Source organism: Corythoichthys intestinalis, chromosome 15 (assembly GCF_030265065.1).
Source record: "Corythoichthys intestinalis isolate RoL2023-P3 chromosome 15, ASM3026506v1, whole genome shotgun sequence".
Lineage (NCBI taxonomy): Eukaryota > Metazoa > Chordata > Actinopteri > Syngnathiformes > Syngnathidae > Corythoichthys > Corythoichthys intestinalis.
The window spans coordinates 36,001,266-36,027,657 of NC_080409.1; the positions used below are offsets into that span (position 1 = coordinate 36,001,266).

General features: G+C 42.2%; 1 pseudogene; it reads left to right on the plus strand.

The window, feature by feature from the left end:
- The window catches only part of LOC130930658 (nardilysin-like), an 89,060-nt pseudogene that overhangs the window by 37,985 nt on the left and 24,683 nt on the right, over window positions 1-26,392 (plus strand).

The window sequence follows — 26,392 nt, forward strand, 5'->3', positions numbered from 1 at the left end:
AGACTATTTACCTCTCAGGGTGTAGACAATTAAAAAATCGTGTGGCATTTGCCAAGGCCCACAGCCTGTCAAAAAGATGGACAATGGAAAAGTGGTAAAAGGTGGATTTTTCAGATGAATCTTGAATTGCACCACAGTTGCCGCAAATATCGCAGGAGACCTACTGGAGGCTACATGGATCTGAGATTCACTCAGAAAACAGTGAAGTTTGGTGGTGGCAAAATCATGGTCTGGGGTTACATCCAGTAAGGGCGTGTGCTAGAGATCTGCAGGGTGGAAGGCAACATAAATAGTCTGAAATATCAACAAATCTTAGCTGCCTCTTACATTCCTAACCATAAAAAGGGACAAATTCTGCAGCAGAATGGTGCTCCATCGCATACTTCAATCTCTACCTCAAAGTTACTCAAGGCAAAGAAGATCAAGATCCTCCAGGACTGGCCAGCCCAGTCTCCAGACATGAACATCATTGAGCATGTCTGGGGTAGGATGAAAAAGTCAGCATGGAAGATGAAACCCAAGAATGTTGATGAACTCTGGGAGGCATGCAAGACTGCTTTCTTTGATGTTCCTAATGACTTCATTAATAAATTGTATGAATCCTTGCCGAAGCCCATGGAAGTCATACAAAATGTTAAATTTGGATCTCACAGCACCACTACTTAATTCGCTTACCGTAATTTCCCGAATATAACGCGCACTTTTTTTTCAAAAATTTACTCGTAAAATCATGGGTGCGCGTTATTCACGGGTACAGGGACGGAGACAAAAAAAATTCATCATGATTCATGTTCCATTGTAAGCATGGACCAGCACAATATTACCTAATCTGAATGACAGTGATTTAATAATCAAGTTTCATGTAGTAAAGAATTACTTTCATGTTATTTTTCACATCTCATAAAATTAAAATGTTTTTTTGTACTATTCGTTTATTATTTACCGGTACATTTTTCTAACCTTTGCGTTGCAACATGCCGGACGGCACATGGCGATGTTGTCATGAAGAGAACGTATATGGCGATCCGTTTCGTATAAATGTTGACCGTGTGGCGAGCTAGGACAGGAGTCTGAGGAAGAGTGTCGAACCACTGAGCCAAGCCACGTTGTTTTATTTACATTGAAACTCACAAAGTAACAGCTTGCACGCAAATCGCGGGACATTTGTTTACTTCTGGCTGTTCCCTTAACTAAACTCTTCCCCCCGGGAACTACACAACTTGCCAACATTAGTTCCGCTGGTGAATTCTGTTAAAACTCGCTACAACTCCTTACTTTGAGTAAATTATCATGGTATACTGTGGGCAATTTTACCACAGAAAATTAATACTGTATTTTTTATTTTTTTTTTAATATTTGACAAAAGGATTAAAAAATGCTGCGACCGCTTACTTTATAAAAGTTCGAGACACGAGACTCATATTTATTGGTGCTAAAATTAGGGTGCGCCTTATATACGGGTACAAGAATTTTCCCTAGATTTTACAGGTAAAGTTGGGGTGTGCGTTATACATATTTTTGTATTTGAAGTTTTTTTGTTTAATTTTCACACTACTTTCTGTAGGCGACAAAGTCTTTGTCTTGCCAAAATTGGACCTTTATGCCTTCATTAAATGATAAATCTTTTTTCGGTGAAACAAATATATTTTTGTACATTCAACATCATTTGGGAGGGTCTTAGCTTTCATATCAGCCATTTCTGAAACCAATTGAATAATTAAAAGTCAAGTTACTCAATCGGGTCCGATCACGTCATTTTCAAAGTATCGGCAAAAAAATATCGGACATGCCTTTTTTTAATATACAGTATATATATTTCTTAAATTAAATCGTTTCCTAATTGTATTTAACGTTAGTTTAAGCTTAAGCTTAAATTTATCACGTTAATGGCGAGAATTAATATTTTGTACATTCATCACGTTACAATATTTAACGCAATTAACGCATGCACTGCACGACCCACTCACCCATTGTCGTGTTCAATCTATAATGGCGCCGTTTTACCCATACAGTATATAGAGCTAAAAGGCAGCGTAAAATGAGTAGAGTGAATTATGGCAGCCTTTGGAGCCTTTTTTAAATGGCTAAAGCCTTACAATCACTCTCCCAATGATTAGAATAATCGTGGGAAGCAATGTGAGGTAGTAAGGTAGTAGTTGATCTTTTTCTTAACACTCTATGTTGTTTCCCAACGCAGAGAAGATATATCAATTGGTACCACGACGCATAGTCATGGTTGGACTTCCCATCATGCATTTGGGCAGAAGTTAAATGGCTCCAGTATCATTTACCGAAAGCTCAACAAATACACTAGATGGCAAAATTTAGTCACAACACACAAAGTCACATTTATCCTTTAAGAATTACAAGTCTTTCTATCCGTGGATCCCTCTCACAGAAAAAATGTTAATAATGTAAATGCCATCTTGAGGATTTAGTGTCATAATAAACAAATAAAGTACTTATGTACTGTATGTTGAATGTATATATTCGTCCGAGTTTTATTCATTTTTTTCTTCATGCATTGCCAAAATGTATATGATCGGGAAAAATTATCGGGAATGATTGGAATTGAATTGGGAGCAAAAAAAGCAATCGGATCGGGAAATATCGGGATCGGCAGATACTCAAACTAAAACGATCGGGATCGGGAGCAAAAAAACATGATCGGAACAACCCTAGTTATTAGCAATTGTTTCTACAAAATGGATAAGCGACAAGACTTTTGTCGGGGACTGTAGTCGAATTACTCAAGTTAATCGATTAATCGTTGCAGCACTAATCAAAATACAAATTTGCAAATATCTGCCTTTCTTTGAAGGACACTGGTCAATACTTTACAGACCATATCCGTAGGCCAAACCAGTAAATGAATCATGCTCACTCTATAGGAAAAAAGAGGTTAATCAAATCTATTCCACAAAAGTTCAAACGCATTTGACGTTTGTCACGGTCTGAACGCAATCAACTTAAAATTTTTCTTTTTCAGAGTGAAGCCTCTTTACTACATATCATGGCTGATTAACAGCAAAGGCCCAGGGAGCATCCTGTCGGTACTCAAGAGGAAGTGAGTAGTGTCTCTTGGCTTTTCTCTTGTGAGAGCCCTCTAAGTGAAACCCAATTTAAAGGTCTTCAATTTTGCGCTGGACACACGCAGGCCGACAAGAGCTACTCTTCCTCTTGTCACCAAAGTGGCCGAGCCATTCACACGCAGGAAAAAAAAAAATACTCTCTGTCATCTTGCAATACAAAATGCCCCTCCAATAAACATCCTCACTTGTGCTGGTACAAATAGAATGTTGCAGACGCTTTTGTTTCCCGCGCTTGATGAGTGACGACAGCGAACAACTCATAGAGTCCTCGATGCTAGTCGAGTGGTAGGCTGTGTTAAGTTGGGTGCAGCATGAAGTGCCCCCTCATTTGGCAATAAAATCTTGTGTAGTTTTCCATTTTTCCCTGTATTTTGGATAAATCATATTCACAACAAAGAGCATCTGTTTTTGGTCATTTAAATGACTTATATTGTTTTTTATAAGTATTAGTAATTTTAAAAATATTTTTTTACATATCTTTTGAATAATAACAAAGTTTGAATGTCTAGTGCTGCCAAGATTTGAATGAGAGCCTAAACTGTTTTACCCGACATGTGCATATGCAGGTGCTGGGCTCTCAATCTGCAGGGACACAACAACGAAAGTGGCTCTAATCAGAACACTACCTACTCCATCTTCTGTATCGTCATCACGCTCACCACTGAAGGTTTCAAAAACTTCTACCAGGTGAACTTCCTCTTTCCCTCGTCTTCTATTTTGGTTTCATGAAAACCAACCCTGGCTTTGATATTTGCCTCAGTGATAGATGAAACAGGGTCATTTAAGGGAAGAGTGGAGTGCTATCAGTTGCCACGGTAACACTAGCTAACCAGGGATCCGTGCAGCAAGGACTCTGTTAAGTCATTCACTGCCCATTGACAGCGATAGACGGCAGGGGTGAAAGTGGCTAGAATTTCTTGTCGGAAATCCCTGACATAATGGCCGCTGTGCAGCCATTTTTTTTTTCAAACCTCCTAAAACCACCGAAATGCAAATAAAACCAGTTATAACCAGTGTTGGGCACGTCAATTTAAAAAAGTAGTTAGTTACTCACTACTTCTTCCAAAAAGTAACTGAGTTAGTAACTTGAATTACTCGATAGTAAATGTAACTAGTTACCAGGGAGCGTAACTATTTCCGTTACTTTAAAAATAAGTTGTTGTATGTCAAAGAATTTGAAATTTTCTGAGCAGTATTAGAGTCAGTTGAACAGAGAAGAACAGACAGGTAGTTGTGTTATAGAACCTTGCAATATTCATTGCACCTCACCAGCAACAGATTTATCCTACACTTGAAGTGCAACAAAAATACCGTAATTTCTGGACTATTGAGTGCCCCTGATTACAAGCCCCACCCAGAACATTTTTAAAGGAAAAAGCATTTTGTACACACATAAGCCTCTCCTGCCTATAAGCCGCGTGTGACCACATAGTAAACTGAAATATTTATAAAGAAATACACAGTTTTCTAAGTTTTAATACCATACTTTAACGAATCGGGTTATGATATAGCGCGTGACTTACAGGTAAGGGAGGTGTGGAAGAGCAAGAGACGTGCTGTTGTTGCGGGTGTGTCTGTGTGTGTGCTTCGGCTGCTAGAGGCAGCAGTCGTGTGTTGTTCGACGAGTTTCCAAAATAAAGAATTGCAACCTAACTTAGTGGGTTACTCTTTGTCATCGTTACAATACCGTAACTTTTCTTTCCAAAGAGCGCCAGCAACACGGCACTTAGCTGACTCCTCAAGCTCACTCCTGAGCGTGTGTCGTCGTCTTCGTCACGTAGCAGACCGGCTTTTGGAAACCCGTTGGTGATAGTGGATTTTTTTCACGCTGCTCCACGCTGTCAGACTTTTGCAAAAGTTGCTCTTCGCATATGGCCACTTTTGTAAACGATCTGACGCCGCTGGCCATCCAAGCCTTCAATTCAACTCGGCACGTCATATCCATTTCTTCTAGCATTTTCCATGATGCGGGTATGCTAATTTTACTAATGCACAACAATGAGGGTCTGCTACTTTTATTCGTGCACAAAACAAGAAATTAAAATACAGGTAAGAGTGCAAACTAGAGTCTTCCTCGACACATATATTCCACGTGTCTTACGCTTACATTTTATGCTCGAGCGCTCCTGGCAGTCGTTAGAAAAATTGATAAATTGGCCGCATCATTGCATACGCCGCAGGATTCAAAATGAAAGGAAAAAGTAGCGGCTTGTAATCCGGAAATTGCGGTAAACAGATTTGAATTGCTTACCACAGATATCGACAAAAGCTTTGCCCAGGGACATAAATTACACTTTACATGTCATGCACGTTCTTTCCTTTAATTTCGACCAACTTAAAATAGTGTTTATATCTCCACCTCGTAAAGGACAAATTTTCCTCTGAATGCTCTGCCATCATATCCCTCTGCATCTGTTTTGCGTGTGTGTTTGCCGCACGCGGTGTTCCGGTTTGTGTGTGAAAACACCGGGTCTGAAGTTTGTTTAGAAAAAAAATTAAAACTTTATTAACAACAGATACACATATACAAACATAGGGCGAGACAATTCACATATAAACAACCGGCTCTGAAGTACATGCGCTATTAGGCTCGAGCGTTTACGTCACATAATGGGGGATCACGTGAGATTTGACAACAACGCAGCCATATTGGAAGCAGGTCTGGCTCGCAGGACATTAAACTTTAACTTGCCAGTTTGATAAAGAGACAAACTCGTTACTAAGGCGAAGAACAGGTATGTGATCAAACATAAGGATGTGAACAATGTTGACCCTTACGAGCAAGCCGAGGACAAATGGAGTAAAGATGTCGACGGGATTCCACAATCACGTGAAATGGACATTCTGCTGCATTTATTGGTTGGTGTATGTTACTAAACTCATCAGCGATTCCGAAATTACAAATCGCTACAAAGCTACGAACAGTTTTGCTGCGGATGGGTGCAGGACCTGCACATTATGACCGTATCAAACGACAACTCCATCGTTCGTGCAAAGTAGGCTATGTGTGTTTAATTGCCATGAAACTGAACGCACCCCAAGTCTTGGATGACAAATAAACAGAGCAGACTCGTTACGGCTGGTAGTTTCTTCAATTTATTCAAAGTAAGTAACGCACCGCTTTTGTCTGTCAGTTACGGTAACGGCGTTGTAACAGTGGAAAAAATAATTAGTTAGATTACCCCGTTACTGAAAAAATAACGCTGTTATGTAACGGCGTTATTTATAACGGCGTTATTCCCAACACTGGTTATAAGTTATAGCACACAACAAAACAACAGGTCTTACATCTGTGTTGGGCTACTGCATTACACTTTAATAAAATTGTAACAAAAGCATAAATGAGGAGCCGATTCTCGTACAAAATTTCATTATTTTAAGATGATGTAAAAATAGTATGTTTTCCTGAATATCCTGGCAGTACTCTCAGACTTGTGGCATTCAAATTGAGCAGTCCGTCTTGATTTGCAGTCTCAGTGATTTTTATCGCTTCTTGGTGTGCTGTGGAGTCCCTGTGTTCCTTCATTTTTTTGGCAAGTGAATTAAGCTGGGCTTCCCTCGATTAGCAATACTGGGTCTCCAAGCATCCGTTGCTTCACCGTTGCTTCACCGTTGCTTCACGTTAAGACAGTAGGAGCAGCCCATATACCCATTTTGAGCATATAGTAGGGGTGTAACGGTACACAAAAATCTCGGTTCGGTACGTACCTCGGTTTTGAGGTCACGGTTCGGTTCATTTTCGGTACAGTAAGAAAACAAAATCCAAAATATAAATGTGCTAGTTGTTTATTACACTCCTTTGTGCTTTCAACAATAGGAACATTAGCCTAAACAAAGCTAGAATTCTGCTCAAAATGTAGCGGGTATTTAAAGATAATCCAACAACAATTTGCCTTTCAGACCCAGCTTTCTTTCTAAAAGAAGAAAAAAGAAGTCCTGCGCTAAAGAGAAAAGCAATCCCAATGACAAAGATTTTAACATGTATTTTACAAATGAAATACCTCAATGAATCATTTTTTTTTTTCGTATGAACGGTTTTCAAAAGCTTTATTGGTGGATTTTCTCAAGTTAAAGCGCCACACAGAAATTAATAAATTTAATTGTGTAAACAGGATCTGTGAATTATTCTTATTATTTAATTACAGGTGTTTTAGCTCATTTCAATTTATTTTATTTAATGGGCTATTACTTATTTTTTTATTATGTGTTTATATTTTACAAATGTGATGTAGTATTCATTTATATTGTGTATTTTATGTTGTATAACTTTAGTTCCTATGTGAATATTAGTTCCTACTAGGGTTGTTCCGATCATGTTTTTTTGCTCCCGATCCGATCCCAATCGTTTTAGTTTGAGTATCTGCCGATCCCGATATTTCCCGATCTGATTGCTTTTTTTTTTTTCTCCCGATTCAATTCCAATCATTCCCAATGCATTAAGAAAAAAATGAATAAAACTCAGACGAATATATACATTCAACATACAGTACATAAGTACTGTATTTGTTTATTATGACAATAAATCCTCAAGATGGCATTTACATTAACATTCTTTCTGTGAGAGGGATCCACGGATAGAAAGACTTGTAATTCTTGAAAGATAAATGTGACTTTGTATATTGTGACTAAGTATTGCCATCTAGTGTATTTGTGTAGCTTTCAGTAAATGATACCGTAGCCATTTAACTGTTCTGCCGAAATGCATGATGGGAAGTGCAACCATGACTGTGCGTAGTTGTACCAATTGATATATCTTCTCTGCGTTGGGAAATAACATAGGGTGTTAAGAAAAAGCTCAATTACTACCTTTCTTCCCCACATTGCTTCCCACGATATTTCTCATGGTAGGGAGAGGGATTGTAAGGCTTTAGCCAATTAAAAAAAGGCTCCAAAGGCTGCCAAAATTCACTCTACTCATTTTACGCTGCCTTTTAGCTCTATATATAGGTAAAACGGCGCCATTACAGATTGAACGCGACAATGCGTGAGTGGGCCGTGCAGCGCATGCATTAATAGCGTTAAATATTTTAACGTGATAACATTTTTTTTTAAATTAAGTACCGCCGTTAACGGGATAAATTTGATAACCCTACCTTAAGCCTAAACTAAAGACTCTGGATGAGTGTAACATATTATGTCTGTAATGTTAAATACAATTAGAAAACGATTTAATTAAAAATATATATACATTTAAAAAAAGGCATGTCCGATATTTTTTTGCCCATTCCGATACTTTGAAAATTACGTGCCCGATCGATCGAGACATCTCTAGTTCCTACTTGTTTTGTTGTGGTAGGAGGGTTTTGTATTGAACACGTGGCCATGTTGGTTATTATTATAGCAGAGAAGACAGCAGTAAATCAACAAAGACAAGTCAACTGTGCCCCGATCTACTACTCAAGAGATCTTATGGACTCAAAAAGTGGGTTACGATTGCATATTAGTTTGAAAATCGACCGCATCCACCGTATTTTTACACGAGTGACTTCCGGTCTGCCCGATCCTACATACCGGTAGTAGTATTCACGCAGGAGGGTCGCGTCTCGCATCAAATAGTAAACTCTGCCGTTCTTTTCGCATGCGTCGTGTTTAGGCGCTTCTGGGACGCGTCTAACACGCGGCCGCACTGCGACTGGTGTGCATTGGCTGATTGACTTTAACGCCCGCGTTTCACTGTGTTCTCGCGGCTGCCACATTGTCGCGCCGTTGATGTTTCTGGGTTATACTGTCTTACCGTGTTGGTCCTCATTATAGTAGAGAAGACGGAGTAAATATAATATACACAAAGAAACTGTAACCCGATCGACTCACAGCCTCGAAAAGTAAGGGTTACATTACGTCAGAAACTCGTTTGATACGGCCCCGTTCCGAACCGAGCACCACGTACTGAAACGGTTCAATACAAATACATTTACCGTTACACCCTTAGCATATAGCCATTCATTTTTTGTCGGAACTGTTCATGTTGGTCCAAGTACATAATTTCACACGTGTTGATTCATAATTTTATTACCTTCATGAAAATAAAGAAAACGCACAAATGAGAAGGTGTGTCCAAACTTTTGGCCTATATCCTACAACATGCATCACACAACATCCCTGTTACCATAATCTTTTGATCATCCGTGAATCACATGATACGCTGGAATTAAGAGGTGATGGCTTATTTTCCAGCCAAAATGTCATCCAAATGTAGATTTATTAGAATTGTTTTTGTTTCGATTTCTGCAGGTGAGCAACATTGTATTCCAGTATCTTAAGATGCTGCAGATCCACGGACCTGACAAAAGGTAGGTATTAACACACAGGTCTGTACGCAAAGTTGTACAACGGTGCCAAAACTCCTGCTTCTGACAAGTAAATTGCCCACAAATCAACTGAAATCAACAGGAAAAGAGTGAAAATCAAAAGGGAAGTAATTTGGAAGTGACCCATAAATGCCCCCATATTAACAGAATGTGACATGTAAACCCACCAAAATCAACAGGAAATGACCGTTGGAAGTTTATGGACCAGAAGAGCAAGCATTCTCACCCACTTTCCCCAGAAATTGCATTTTCTATTTAAAATTGTTGTTACAAATTCTGATTTTAACATTTTATTCTTCCTAATTTACTTAATGTATTTTTGGGGGGTTTTTTGGCAGGCGGGAAGAGATTTTTTAAGGCTATATAAATGAACTTGACCTGTTACCACCCACATTACCATGCACATTTTACTCATTGTTTGTCATAGCTGCCAGCCTCTGCCAATCCTTCAAATGGATTGGACATCTCTCTTCGTTAATGTAACAGACACACAACACTAACTACATTTTTCTCCATTTTATCACCTTTTCCTAGTAACCGGCAATTGATACCTTCACTGTCTTTTTCTCAATGATGCTTTAGCTTATGTAAACCTGCATATCATTGTTCATCGTGAATTATTTGGACTTTGCTTCTCTGAATAAATGTCTTTCTTATCACATGCTCAGCATATATGAAGAGATTCAGATGATAGAGGAATACAAGTTTGCCGTTCTGGACGAGGTAGGAACACATGACATTCTTCCACTGTCTCCTGATGTGATTGTACTGTATATAATTCATGTCTTCCTTTCTCTAAAGCACTTCGAGAAGACCTGCGTCAAAATGCAGCTATACCCTAAAGAGGACTTGTTGACAGGAAACCGGCTGATGTTTGACTTTAGTCATGAGGTGACCAGCTTTGCATTGGTTTTAGTCATCATTTCATTTTATGTGGTGCTGAAAAGGGGCAAAAGTAGTTCCAAGTATGGCCCACTCAATAGACTGGAAGGATGGAAGTAAATGATCAAATTTGGTGTAAAATGTTTGGGAACAAAAGTTACATAGGTAACTACGGCCGCCAGAGGCGGTGCTGTAAGCACTGAATGATCGCTTCGCGCATGCGCAGTGCGAGTAATAATACCAACGAAGTCACCTGTGACCCCAGGTTGACCCCCGGCAAAGGTATAACTTCCGGTGTCAACCGAGATCCAGTCCCTACAGAATCTTCTCGCATGGGCTCGAGGATTCTGAGTGACGGAATGCTGTGGAGGTCATTTGGGATTCATACAACCGTAGTTACCTACGTAACTTTCGTTCTATTTCATCCCTGCTGACCGCCACAGGCGGTGCTGTAAGCACTGAATGACCAATACCAGCGGGGTCACGAAGAATCACTGACCCATACTTCACAGGGACCCGAAGACCACGGCCAGCGAGTGGGGGGAGGTGACATCAAAACAGTAAAAAGCCTGAAGAAGGTGCCAGGCCCCGACCATGAGGCAGCGGCACAGATGTCCTCTGAGGTCACACCTTCAAGGCAGCCGAGGAAGCAGGAAGCAGAGTGACTGTGTACCCCAGACGGCAGGGGGCGTCTGATAAGAGTGACAATTGGATCCATGACCCAATGAGGGAGGCGGTGCCTGAAGAGGGCAGATCCGCTGCCACGAACCCCATAACAGAAAAAAAGTCGTGAAAACCTACGAAAACCTGTCGTAGAGTCCCTATAAAGCCCCAGGGCCCTGACCAGGCACAGCAGCTCCAGGCGGGGGCAAAAATGTAAAGGTTGATCGCAATACGAGCCAGCCAACACCTTGGGCACAAATGCGATGTTAGGCCACAGAGCGACACCCAAGCCCCCAGAGTGCCAAAACATGCATAACAAGCCAACCGAGAGCGCGAGCAATACGCCGACACGGCAAGCAGAGGCATAGGGCAGCAGGAACGGTGCCTTGTGGGCTACCCACTGAGGGTCGGCCGCAGCCAGAGGCTAGAAAGGGGGGTAGCACAAACAGTTGAGCACTGACCGCAGATCCCAAACCGGGGCACGAGTACACCTGCGGGGGCAGTGCCTCAGGGGCCCCTTGAGGAAGGCAGAGACCAGGCTGTGGCTCCCTACAGAGCCACCAGAGACCCTGGCGTGAGGAGCTGAGATCGAGGCAACGTAGACCTTGAGGGTGGATGTAGAACGACCCAATCAAGGAAGGACAGCAAGATGTCCAGAACAGCGGGAATAAAACAGCACACAGGGTCATCCCCACGGCCCGCACGCCATCCCACAGACAACCTCCACATACCGGCGTACTGAAGCCGGGTGGAGGCCGCCCAGGCGTTCAAAAGCGTCCGCCTGATTGAAACCGAGCAGCCGCCAATCAGCGAGTCGGTCCCCTTCAGTGGCCAAGTTTGCAGGCGGAGAGGGCAAAGATCGGGATGCGATACCTGGCTCCCCAACTGGGACAGTAGATCCCACGTCGGGGAGGCCACAAACATCACCGACAGCCGGCCAAAAGGGGCCCAGCGGCAGCAAAGGGTGCGCCAGCGCGTCCCAATCGAGCGGGCTGGAGCGCTCCCCTAGAGAAAACCAGAGAGGGCAGTGGGTCGACTCCCAGGAGGCGAAGAGACCGACCCCAACCCCTACAAAAACACACCAAATCGTGCACACCACATCGGGATGGAGGCTCCACACCCCCGGTGGGAGACGACAGCAGGATAGGGCATCCACAAGATAGATCAGCTAGCCGGGAAGAAACCAGGCTTGCAGACTTGCAAGGGGAGGGGCCGGCCACACAAGACGATGGGAGGCCTCCAAGAGACTAGCAGACTTCGTGCCTCTGGTGGATGGTATAGTACACCGTAGCAGCGTTGTCTGTCCGCACAGCACAAGCCACCCCCGCAGGTACGGGCAAAAATGCCTGAGAGCAAGGTGATCCGCATGCAGCTCCAGCACATTGCTGTGGTCGGTGTGGTCCAGTACAGACCAGCCGCCCCGAGCAGTCCTGTGCTGCCAACAGCACCCCATCCCAAGCGACTGGCATCTGCAGTGACGAAAAAAATCGCGCCGGACAGGGGCCACACCTAACGGTATACCCTACAACAGGTAGACACCGTTCCTCCACAGCGTCAAGGCAAGTGCGCACGGGCTGGAGACACTGAGCCTCCGGTGCAGGTGCCGTTTGTCAACCAGGCGAAAGCCGTTCACCCACTGTAGCAGGGGGCGCAAAAAAAGAAGACCCAGGGGTACAACAGTGGACAAGCACGTCAACACACCCAAAAGTCGCAGGAAGGCCACATACAGGCACCCCCAACCAACCTGAAAACGCGAGAGGTGGCGCAGCGCGTCCTCCACCCGGAGGGGACGACGGACTAGCCAACCGTGTCCAGAGACACCCCAAGGAAGGCCACATGTCAAGAGGGTATCAGGCAAGACTTACCCAAATCGACCCAGATGCCCCAGCGAGCCATGGGGGCAAGGTGAATGGTCCGATCGCCGCGGTGGCAATATCAGCCAGTCGTCGAGGCAGGGCAGAATCTTCATGTCTGCCGGCTGGAGGGGAGTCAGAGCCAACCTCACGAAACAGGTGAACACCCTCAGGGAAAGGGAGAGCCGAAAGCAGAGCAAGCTGAACCGCCAGTGGCGACCAACGTAGGCAAAGCGGAGAAACCGCCTGCGGCGAGGAGCAATGGCCACACGACAGTGGGCGTCCTTCAGGTCCACAGAAGTGAACCACTCCGCCTGGGCGACCACCTGCAAAACGTCCGCAGTGGTGAACATGCTGAATGGGAGAACCTAGAGGAACCGACTGAGGCCCGTCAAGACGAGAACCAGTCGAAACCGCCGGTCCTCTTCGGAACCACGAAGTAAGTCAAATAAAAACCCCGGGGGAAAGCCCGAGGAGCCACAGGCTCAATGGCCAGGAGAGAGGACGGCACCAGGTCCACAACCAGAGCCGTCACCCTAGCCACCCTGACCTAGTGGGCCACAGGGGGCCAGCAAGGAACAGGGGCACGGACCAGTGGGTCAAGGTGGATATCACCCAGGGGTCAGAAACATGAGCAGCCCAGGAACTGAGCTGCTGGTGGGAAAAAACAGTCGACCGCCAGCCCACTGGCCTCAGTCCCGCCCCCCAGCCGTGAGGGGGCCGGGGGCCCAAACCGCCTGCACCTGATGCGGAGTCTAGCAGGCAGGGGCACAAAAATGAGCCAGCCGAACGCCAGGAGGCCTGCCGGGGACCATAACCCCCATCAGGGGAAAGAACGACGAAGACAAAACACAGCAGAAGGACCCCCAGGATCACCTGCAGGAGTGGCGCCCCGACGCAAGTATGACAGCTGTTGCCTGGCCGTACGGGCCGCAACGGTCTAATCGCGACCCTTGTTATGTCATCATGTTTTACCCATAAAATTTTTAAAAATCCGGCTGTGGCCATTCACAGCTGTGTCTTGACACTCGGTATTACATGCTACATGGAGTTTTTAGATCGAAACAAGGTAGTTACGCGATAATATCTCATTAAAATCGTGGCGTCTTTAATTCTGCTCTCGCCTCCAATTAGGGTTTTGCTGTTTAATTTTTTTTTTTTTTTAATGCCTTCCTGTTCAAAATTTTTGTTCCCCCAGAATATTGAGATTTTAAGCTTTCCAATGATATATTACACGTGCTTATCGGAAAATTATGAAATTTGGCCAAATTGGGGGTCTCAGAGCGGAACTTCAAGTCACCTGAGTGTTTTCCGCCATATATATATTTTCAATTAAAACTTGAAAATTCGAATGAAATTGGTTGACTTGAAACTTTTTTTTGGTCTTTCAATTTAAAGTTCAAGGCTTCCCAGTCCAAATGATGAGAGGTCCATTGCCGTCAGTGGCACTGAAACATGATCATTCACTTCCATTCTTCCCAGTTCAAACACACCTGCCAATTTCTTGACCTGTTTGTGTGTGTGAAATGAAACGGATGCTTTACACTTGGCTTTTTTTAACTTCCATCCTCTGTGGGATTGTTCCTGCATAAAGCAACACATTTGGACGCTGACAGTAGGAAATGTGTTCCCTGTGTGTGGGTGCGCGCAGGTGATTGGTGCAGCACTGTCCCTGCTCACCCCCGAGAAAGCCAACCTGATGCTGTTGTCACCAGAACACGAGGGCCGCTGTCCCCTCAGGGAGAAGTGGTTTGGAGCACAATACAGCGTGGAAGGTAAGTGTATGTGAGTGTGTGTTAGTTCAACACACATGAATGCATTGTCTTTCCTCCTTCCCCGCAGCTACATTCACCCCACCAGAAGCACTCAAGCCATTTATCTCTGTCGCTTCAATGACATTTCATTGTGATTACAAACAAAAAGCCACCCCCGCACACACGCCGTTGTCTTCCATGTGAAAAATGGACCAAAGTAGCCTCCTGTGATGCCAGCAGATGACGTTTTTATTTCATTTAGACGCAAGTTAAATGTGGCTGCGATTTTGTCCCTTCCCTGCAGATATCCAGCCAGAGTGGATGAGGCACTGGATGGGGAATTCGGAGCTGAACAACGAGATTTTCCTTCCTGCGAAGAACACTTTATTTGGTGGGTGATTGAAAGAAAAACCATTTCACCAAAAAAAGTCCAACAGTCGCAGTAGAAGTTTATTCTCAAACTAAACATAAAACCAAGAGAAACTAGAAACTGCATTTTCGGGAGAAATTACACCTGGGTCCTTCCTCAGTGGAGATACAGATCTTAGCCCCATTCAGGTGTAGCAATAGAATGGACAATAATGCCAGTCAATGGCATTAAACAAAGTAAACACCATTAGAAATGATTGGGAGAATTGGACGTCCATGTCCGTCAATTGCGGCACCCTCCATAAGCGTCAATGCAATTGGGGACATTTGAGGTACACATCCTATTGATATCTGGTCATTTCCTGTTGGTTTGGTGGGAAAAAAAATTCCCATTGAAAATGAATGGGAAAAAATTTGGACGTCCATGGACGTCAATGGTATCAACTTACATAGGCGTCAATGGAATCCAAGTACATTGGCATCAATAGAATGAAAAAACATGGTTAAATGCCATTGGAAATGAATGGGAAATTTGGACGTCCATGGACGTCAATGGCATCACCCTCCATAAGCATCAATGCTATCGGGGACATTTGGGGTACATGTCCTATTGATAACTGGTCATTTCCTGTTGAGTTGGGGACATTGTTTTTTTTTGACATTGAAAATGAATGGGAAAAAATTTGGACGTCCATCGACGTCAATGGTAGCACCCCCTATAAGCGTCAATGGAGTCAGTGACGTTTGGGGGACGCGTCCTATTGATATCTGGTCAATTTCGGTTGATTTGGGGAAATTTGTTTTTTTCCCCATTGAAAATGAATGGGAAAATTTTTGGATGTCCATGGCCGTCAATGGCATCGACATCCAGATAAGTCAATTGAATCCAAGTACATTGGCATCAACAGATTCGACATTCATGGCCGTCAATGGCATCAATGCAATGTAAATTCCATTGGAAATCCCATTGGAAGTGAATTGGAAATTCTCCCATTAGAAATGAATGGGAGAGTTTTTGGCAAATTACCGGGGAACCGTAAATTTTTGCCAAATTCTGTATACAACTTTTATGCCCCTCACCGTCCCGGAATTTTTGATGCCCAAATTATACGATTTGGTCAAAAATTGTAGGACAAGTAGCGTTTTGAAACTTTTTTTTTTTTTTTTTTTCCGGAAATTTGCCGTTGACCAGGTAATGAGCTATAGTATCATAGAAGGTGACGTGTTACCAAATGCGAGTCAAGCTTCCACTAAGCAAACCAGTTTCTCCTTCCGTCAGGTAGAGGACAAGCTGTTTAAAGAAATACTTTTAAAGGAATTCAGATAAAGTAAGCAAGTGATGCTTGTAAGTTATGTGGTGAGATGGCAAGAGCTGCTATGGTAAACTGGTTGCAGATGTTAGCTTGTCCATTTAGCTCCCTCTATTCGCAATGATCTCGCTTCGACATTTGATTACGTCATAAGAAAGTGCTGGGAGCGCCAGCAGGAGGTGACCAAACACCAGAAATGCAGGCATGCAATAAGTGTACATGAAAGCACTACCATATGCATATTGGCCCAAAACCGTTGATGAAAAACTGATGTCAATATTATCTGATATCATTTTAAGATGCTTTTATCGGCCGATATTAACGGCTACCCGATAGTATCGGAAAACTCTTAAGAGTATAGACACAATGAACCTCTATGTATTAAGTTTTGTTCATAAGCCCCAATGCAATCATCACACAGGGAGCATATTAGTATTCATTGTCGTGTTTCTTAACTCCAATATAATTCCAGCATGTTTATGTTTCTTTCTTTAAACATCTTTTAAACAGTAAAACTGTGGATGTTTTATGGAACAAGCTCAGTTTTTTACTTATGCAAGGTTTCTTATAAATAGTCAATACGATAAAGTAGCCTTCCGCTTGGTTTATACGAAAATAAATATAACATCGGGCAAGGCGTAAAAATGAACAGTTTACAGCTGTGAACCGCCAACTGCCCTCTTTTGGCACTGGTCCATTCCGAGTCCAAAAGGAGCACACATCATTGGCAATGAAACTTCCTTTTTCATGGTGCAAATTTTTTAAATTTCTTTTTTAGCAAATGAATTCACACTGAAGCCTTCAGACTGCCCTGACAGCGAATTCCCTGTGCGCATGGCAGACAGTGAAAGAGGCTGTCTCTGGTACAAGAAGGATACAACATTCATAGCAGTCATAGGTGAGTTTAGTAGAATTCCATTCATCCACTTTTGGAGAAAAATGGATTATTCTAGCAATGATAATTATCTCTTCATGCAGATTACATCATTTTTCACCTCATCTCCCCTATAATCCAGCAGTCTGCTAAGAGGTGAGTGCAATCCCTTTGACTGTCTTGAGGACATTTTCACAATCACCTCTCTTGCGTTTCATTGCTTCCCTGCATTGCAGTGCAGTGCTGCTTGACCTACTGGTCAACATCCTGAACCACAATCTGGCCGAGCCCTCCTACGAGGCCAAGGTCGCCCTGCTGGAGTATAGCATAGTGGCAGGAATGCATGGGGTGGTGATCACAGTCTCAGGATATCAAGATAAACTGCCAGTGAGTGAGCCGGATTTACTCGCTGAGCAAGTTTGCAAATCTTTTATGATCTCAAATCTCCTTTAGCCATTGAAATGAATGGGCTTTTAGTCCATTCCCTTGCAGCGCTTTCACACTAGCACTGTTTGGTCCGTTTTAGACGGACCACAGTTCTTTTTCTCAAATAGTCCGCTAATGAGAATGCACATCCGAACTCCAGTGTGGACAAAACAACTGAACTCTGGTCCGCTCAAAAAACAAGGGTCTCGGTCCGCTTTAACCGCACCCTGCTTCGCTTGTAAACGCAACCGGCGCAGGGTGCACTTTGCTACTTATAGGCAGAGTCACAGCGATGCTCTGGACTGTGACGGTACACTAAGGGCATCCTTGGAAGTGGAAGTACAGCACGGACGCTATTCAAAATCAAGTATGGCAAGATGACAGACGATTAGCCATGGCCAAATGTTGTGCTACACCAGTGCTTATAAACTCAACTTATAATGAAGTAAAACTTCATTAACATTGTTTTGTTTGTAACAGAAAAGACTTAAAGCGCATCAGTTTGCCTAAATTTTTAAAAATAAATAAATAAAAGTCACATCCAAACTGTAAAAATACACTCAAGGTACATTTTTGACCATTTGATATGGAAAAATAAATTGTAATAAAATCAATAAATAATAACAAATTCAAATTGATTAGAAATATTAACCCATGAAGACAATATGCCAAAAAAACTGACCAAAAAAACGAAACTGAATAGAAGAAAAACGACAGTGTCATTGGACAGAGCAAGGGCGTAGGTTTGGTCTTAATATTGGTAGGGACGATATAACAGCATAACCTGCATGCACACTTTTTGTTGGGGACGGGACATTAATAAGACCAAACATATTTGGTGAATGGGGGTCAGGGCTACATTTCTCACCAATATGAAGGCTTAATGATTAATGCAAAATAAATCTGTATTGACCTATACTAACGTTCAGACTGCAAATTTATAACGTCTTAATCTGATCATTTTTGTTAAATGTAGTCAAATAATTTTCTCCATCTTTTTTTGAGTGTTAAATGCAAGTTAACAGATTAATGCATCAGATTCTTCCACTTACTTTAAGTAAATATTACTATTTGTTCGTATTGAGCCCATACATCTAAAAGTTGGTCATTTTTCATCCAAATCAAGAAAAAAATTATTTCAAATAATGTTTTGAACAATATACTATACGTTTTTCTTTTAAGATTAAATCTACAAACTCCTTTGCTTAAAATAAATCTGTTAAGCTTATTTTCAGCTAGCTGTTTTTTTTATTTCAAGAAATCTCAGTGAGTAAACTCGACTTGAAGCACTGTAGCAGTAGCAAACTTAGTGGCGTGTTCCCCACCTCCACAACATTGACGTCTTTTTGCATTACTTACAGCGGCTGCTGCTGGCGGAAAAAAACTTGTAATATCCCTCGTCTTTTAAGGGAGCAGGGGAGGCGGCATGTTGTATTTCTGTGTGAATGGGTGTATGTGTGTGTGTGGGGGGGGTTCAACTCATCAGCCAATCGAACTTGCGTTTGAGGGGAAAAAAATGGACTGGCACATTCAGCGAGTGAAAAGGGGTCAGTGTAAGTCTGAATATAATGAAAGTGCTTTAATTCACTTAATAATGGTAGGATCAATTATATCCTTACAACATATAGGAAAACAATCTAAAGGACCAATATAACTGAAGTCATTATATAATTCAAATAAGGTTGCCTAAAAGTTGGTGGGGATAATTTGAGCATCCTGAAAAGTTGGAAGTGTTATGTCCCCACCATCCCAATGCAAATCTACGCCTTTGAGGCAGAGGGACAGTTTTTATTTTTGCTGCTTGCAGTATCACCTCCTTTGCAATGTTTGCAATGGTGTGGGGTTATTTTGCACTGAGCATGCTAACAGTGCTCACTGGTTTACTGATATAACACTGACAAAGCGGGACGATTGTTGGCAATATTCGGCACATTGGCAATATTCGGCACCTTTTCGCTGAAAAACAATCAAGCAGCTTACCAATGAGATTGGGGTGTAATGTTTTTATGTGATGTCTTAAAGTGCCTGTGACACGAAAAAGCATGTTTATTTCATAATACAGGCGGTATTTTATGCTCCTGAATGAAATGGACCGCTTGGATGTGTGTGGAAGTGATCGCTATATTTATTTAGTTTTTTGAATCCTACGCCATGAAAATGAGTGACTTCCGGCAACAGTCTGGAGTTGAGAAAGAGGGCGCTGTGACATGTACGAAGGAAGGAGTCCTCTTCACTATACAGCCGTACTGTTGTATGAGAAGGACTAAGGATTCAGCTGATTTTGTGGATTAATACGTTTATTTTTCGCATCACGCCAGCCAAACGGCTGCAGAAAAATCTTGCTGCACGAGGGAGAGGCGTTTTTGGGGTTTCAAAAGGTTCCCATTCACCGGTGGATATTGGCCAAAACAAGCCCTACTACTGTGGGACCATGGGACTTCTGAGGAAGTGAGTAAACATCGTGTTTTGTTTTATGTCAAATTTTAATATGTAGGTGGCTTGCATTTTGTGGCTGACATGCACGCGGGGCGGCTATTTTTCGGCACAACACCGGCGGCTTGTCGCACATCCCCCCGCCGGGAGAGCACTATACTCGGCTTCTTGTGCTCTTGTGCCCGGGGTTCTGTCAAATTTTCAGACTGATCAGAAATTGCAACTTTGAGTTAAAAATAGACGCGAATACAGTGATTACAAAGTAAACACCACAAACCTTCTTTATATATAGGACTACTTACGTTTTATCATGAATGGGGATGTAAAAAGCTCTCCTCATACAAATTAGCTGCACATGTTAGCAGCACAACAACTGCAGCCGCCCTCCTCCACTGAGTCTCTCTGTTTACGACTTCGCCGTGTAGTAAAGCATTATTTTGCCATATTCGTGTTGACCATTTGGCAGCTACACGCTCCTCCGACGTCGGCCGGTTTGTTCGGCGGTCATTGTCCAGCTGCTTCCCCGGCGAGCTCTCCTGTCTGTAGTAGCAAGGGAACGAGCTGTAACTTGCTCTCCGCCGGGCGGTTTGCCAATCGGCGAAGACAATCGACAATCGTCATGTGAAATGTTCCGGCCTAGTTATGTATGATTTTCCGCTTCGAAGACTTTGAAACATCACTCGGTTCGGGTTAGCATGTCAGCTATCTGTCACGCCTCTTGGTTTGTTTACATTCTCCGAAGCCGGGGAAGGGAAATGACATGAGCCTGATTTATGTGGCATAAAATATCGTTCGGGAGGTGCGACAGTAAAGGTGAAGTCGACAGTTTTGACCATTATGGAGTAATTTTGCCATGTCGTCTTGAATAAATGCATTTTTATTATTTCATATTTCATTTAGCACAAGACTGTTCTTTTTCATGACCATGCCATTTATTTAGCTATTGGGGAAAAATAGTTGGATAAAAATAATGTCCTCTAAAAATATTAGAGTAGAGAGACTGAAACAATGACATTTTGCGTCTCTCTTCGTCGCATTTTCCCCGTTCTGAATAATTCCCCCCTCAATGGGCTGCATACTAAATGAGATGAAATCATGACTCCGCCGACGTCATCCACCTGTTGGGGATGCTAGAGCCCTATAATGGTAGGCTTGGCTAACCGGCAGATTAAAAGACTAATTTCTCGTCATCTGCGCTTAGCTAAATTTTTGTATATAGTCGAATCGTCTCAAAATATGATTCTAATTCACATAATAATCCTATTTAAGACTTTTTTTCTCCTGTCGTACGCATTTTAATCGATGTGGCTTTCCGCTGTCCGCTACAATCATTTTAGACACAGTAAACAGAGTGATCTTTCCTCGTCTCCCACTGTATTAAAAGTCCAAGCCAAAAGCCAAACGGCCCGAAAACAGCGCATTCTCGGCGGCCGGGGGAGAGCCGAAGGTGAGGGCGGTCGTCGTGATGATCTGAAACCGAAAATGGCTTTTCGCTGATGGACACGTGAGAACCAGAGAAGACAGTGGGTCACTGCATGAATCCGGCCAGGAAACGGCTCTCGAAAACGGCGCACAGCTCTTCATATCTCTTTTCTGTGTGCTCTTGCTTGTTTCAAAAATACTGCGCACACTCTGAAAATGAGAGTGCCACTGCCACCCACTGAATGGATGTGCAAGTACACTTTATTCTAGTACGGCAAAAAAAGCATGGACCCTGAGGTCACATGCGCCACCCCTGGCATCGCTCTACGCCACCCTGGGGAGGCGCACCACACTATTTGAGAAGTACTGTGCTACACTAAGAAGTTGTATTTCATACACAGAATCGGGTTCTAATGTGGCGATTGTGTTTTGCATGTGGTTGCTGAACGTACCGAATAAGAGTGACTGGCCGAGACAGGCGGAGCCTATAAGGGCGGCTGTTTTGTGAGTGTCGCCCTCCTGGAAGTGGCGACAATTTGACATTTCAAGAAGTTACGAAAGTCAGAGCGATGGCCTGACTGTGTGACTTGGGGGCCCTTTCGTGGTTTAATTTTCCACATATGCACTTTTTTATATACTCCATTTCGCTCGGCATTGAGCCCGCCCCTCGCTATGCTATGCTACATTGTTTTTTTTTTGTTTGTTTTTTTTTTAATTCAAATTTAAATGCATAAAAACTTCTGCTTCACAAAACAGTCAACTGACAAAAAAAATGACACATACAGATGCATGCTTATAATACCATTGAAAAATAAAAGTTAAAAAAAAAAAAAACTATACATTTCAACATGTAAAAATAATGCTATGCTACATTACGTACAGCATCACAGCACCACGCTGTGATGCTCCATGTTCCCTCCCCTCCCAAGAGGGAGGTATTTCCTCTTCAATCAATGTGTGCGCCTTTCGTCCACGTGATGCTATTCGGAAAGTTTGGTTGGGGCAGTGTGAATGCTGAACTTTTTCAACAACTCATTTGCAATTGTTGGTGTGAGGTACAGTAGCTATCCAACGGGACCCTGGTCCTCTTGGTTTAATGTGAAAGCGCCTTTAAAATGCCACATTTTTCGTAATGTGTTTTTGTCATCCAAAACAAAAAAAAACAAGTCAATCAAATTTATATGGGACTAAATCAGGGCTTCACAAACGCACAACTGATGTTAAAATATTAATTATGAGCAGCCAATTTAATGGATTTTTTAAAAAATGATCTTATGAATATTTAGTATATTAAATAAAGGCATAACAATGAAATCAAAATAAAAAATACAAAGAAATATTTATTAATAATTATATTAAAATTAAATGTTACCTGATCTGAACCTCACATTGTCTTAAAACAGAAAAAAAATATATAAAATAACTGCGTAATAAAGATGATAATTCTAAATAAATAAATACTTTTTACAATAAATTTAGATACAAACATCCATATTTTAATTAATATTATATCAAATCAATACAACAGTGAAAAGTAATTATAAAACCATAAAATATTTTTTTTTTTTAAATCAAAAGATGGATTTATAAATCTTTTTTTTAAGTATCATTTTAGAATTAAATTCCCTTATCAACCCAAAAATAAGCGATATAAAAAATAAAAAAATTGCGGATTAAAAAAAATTCTTTGAGTTTATTATCAGTCGTATCATTATTTCACAGTTGAAACTCCTTCTTCATCCTGCGTAGATGCTGTTCCGCATGATCATTGACCACTTGGCAGACTTCAAGGCCCCCCCGGAGGTCTTCGGCATGATCGCAGAGCAGTTGAAGAAAACCTACTTCAACTACCTCATCCGTCCCGCCAACCTCAGCGAGTTAGTGCTTTTCAGGCATAATCCTCTGCTTCCCTCTAGTGGCCTAATTTGTCACAAACCATGCCCTCCTTTGTAAGGGACGTGCGCTTGGTTATCCTGCAGCAAGGCCGTTGGTCCGTGGTGGAGAAGTACCAGGTGCTGGCGGGCGGCCTCAGCGCCGGCGAGCTGATGGACTTCGGCCGCCAATTGAAGGCAGAAATGTACGCCGAGGGTCTGGTGCAAGGCAACTTCAGCAGTAACGTACGTGAGTCAAACCAACCCATGCTCAATGACAGGGCGGTGCAGAGACCGATGGAGGGGCAGGTGCTCGTAGATCAAAAGGAGCACATGAACAAGTATTTAATTAGTGTTGTCACAGATTACTGGGAAAAGTAATATAATTACCGATTACTGTTTACTGATCGCCTCAAAAAAGTAATCTAGTTACTTAACTGATTACTTCATTATTAAAGTAAGTAAGTTACTTTAAAAGTAATCTATCAATTACTTTTTACCCATTTTTCTCCCTTTGCCGCCTCAACATAAGAATGACAACAGAAAAATGTCATCACATGTAATTGACTTTCCGATGATTGAATTTAAAGGGGAATATCAGAATTTCGCGCTAGCTTAGCCACTCCGGAGCCCTGAAACTAACAAATATCTGACAAACTGCTTGGAATTAGTTGAAATCAACTCCATAGACCAACTAAACCCCGCTAACTCTAAGATCAAAACGATTATTGATGCACCCCCGTCCTTTTTCTTTTTTTGTTTTTTTTTTTTAAATAAATGTTTTGTACATTAGTTCCAAAATTGTTCAAAAATCCTCTCAGGCTAAACCATACTACTATTTCAGTATCAAGTTAGCATATAAAAGTAAACAAATATACAAAAATAACAGTGAATAAAATACTCCAGTCATCATTCTGTATCAGCAGCTTTAAACTACATTCAATTCATTTAATGTTGTGAATCAACTGTTACAGTTGTTAAAATTGCTCCCGTTATTCCATAATTTCCCTTCTGTCTACTTTTGTCAAAGGTTTAAAACTATTTCATCATTTAAAGATAGATTCAAGACAAGATTCTGCCGATTTAGGAGTATTTTAGATAAAAAGTTAATTAGGTTCGCTACAACAGAGCCTTCTAGAGAAGTCACTGCTTTAGTACTGCTTTAAGATGGCGGCTGTTTACTAACGCCGGAAAGTCTGTCATTTCGCATCTCGGTTCAATAATATTTGTTCTAACACCGCCTTCGTCTGACATTTTGCGTCTAGTTCTACATATACATGATATCTACTGTAGCCGTATGTTTGTAGCAACTAGCAACTGGGTGTTGTTTGTAGCGGCTGTCGGCCACAGTCAGGTATGATTTCTTTTTTTTATCTAGCGGCATGAGTTGAACATTTTTGTCATTGCGTCCCAAAGACCGCGCTGACTGTGTTTTACTTCCGTTTTACCTGGTATAATTCAATAATCGGAATTTGGATGTTTGTGAATCGTTCTCGAATCTTCCATGGCCGAATCGCGAATAATCTAAGAATCGGAAATTTCGCACGCCTCTAATATCAATGCCAATGTAAAAAATGCAAACTGATGGCACAATAATCAACAACACACAAGTGGATTGTACAGTGCAATAAACACAAAGGTGGTGGCAGGCGCGAATGCGCGTGCAGCCGTGCACATTAACAACCCGGAAGTACCCTTCTCAACACACACACACGGTCAATTTGGCCACAAAACGTGGCGGTAACTAAGCACTTTACACTCAATCGGACTTACAACACATCCCACAGATGCTAAACGAACACATCACCTCACGGCATAAATGTTGAACACGCATATGATGTAAACAAAGCTTGCCAACTTGGAGCGACGACTGCCCGTCGTCGCTACGGCAAAGCTACGAAATGACCGCTCATGTAGGGGGTCCAACCTTTTGCTGATACTCTCCAGAATGAAGGAAAAATACTCACCTTCATTCATGGATATCCACAGATCAACATTCCCTCACAACGTCTCAACACTCGGGCAAATGCCCACCCACCTCAGGCCCACAACACGTGACGCGAGACCAAAACAGGAAATAGCCAAGAGGTTATCATGGAAACACGTACCGGGAACCTTTTATTTTAGCATTTTCTATTCAAAATGCTCTTCGTACATGACTACAATACTCTTTATTCTACATACGTTATGAGGCAATGAAAAAATAGTAACACAGAGACACTAAGGAAACTAACTTTAATCAGATTACTGGTATAGAAAAATGAACGCGTTAGATTACTCGTTACTGACAAAAGTAATCAGATTGTAGTAACGCGTTACTAACCAACGCGTTACTGACAACACTGTATTTAAATTAGATTACTCGTTACTGACAAAAGTAATCAGATTACAGTAACGCGTTACTGACAACACTGTATTTAATACACCTTACAACAACATAACTTCCAGTTTAACCAGCTTTACAGTATAATTGGTTGTGACCAGAGGCGTAGCAAGATTCCCCGGGGGCCCCAGGCAACAGGCAATATGGGGCCGTTCTGAGTCACGTGACACACATACATACTCGTGCAGTATAATGAACACAAAGGTGGGGGGGTGTGAGTGCGCGCTGCGTGTACGTATGGTCATCTTGACCATAAAAGTGGTTAAAACTAAGCACTTTACACTGACTCATATGGATGTACTTACATTCGTTCATGGAGGCACACATTTTAACAGGTGGCCGTCCTCTGCTCGAAATGCGCACTTTACGCTTACTCGCTCCCAGAATACGCAGCGCTTGTGACGTAGGACAATAACAGGACTGGTTGCTATGGAAACGTACACACACCCAAGGAACCTTGCTAAAACAAATATTAAAATTGCTAATAAATCGTTCAGGATTATTTTAGATGCATATATGTTGTATTTTTCTTATAGAGTTTTCGACGAGGATTACGATAGACCCATTAATAGACTTTTTGGGAAAAATCACCATTTCTTTAAGTAGTCACATGAATAATGAGGTGGCCTGTGAAAATCAACGTAAAACAACTCAGCAAGGACTTTCCAGAGAATACTTGGTGAGTCACTCTTGAAAAGATCATGTGGTATTAATAGCTGATTGGACTATCTTAAACATGTATATTCTACGTG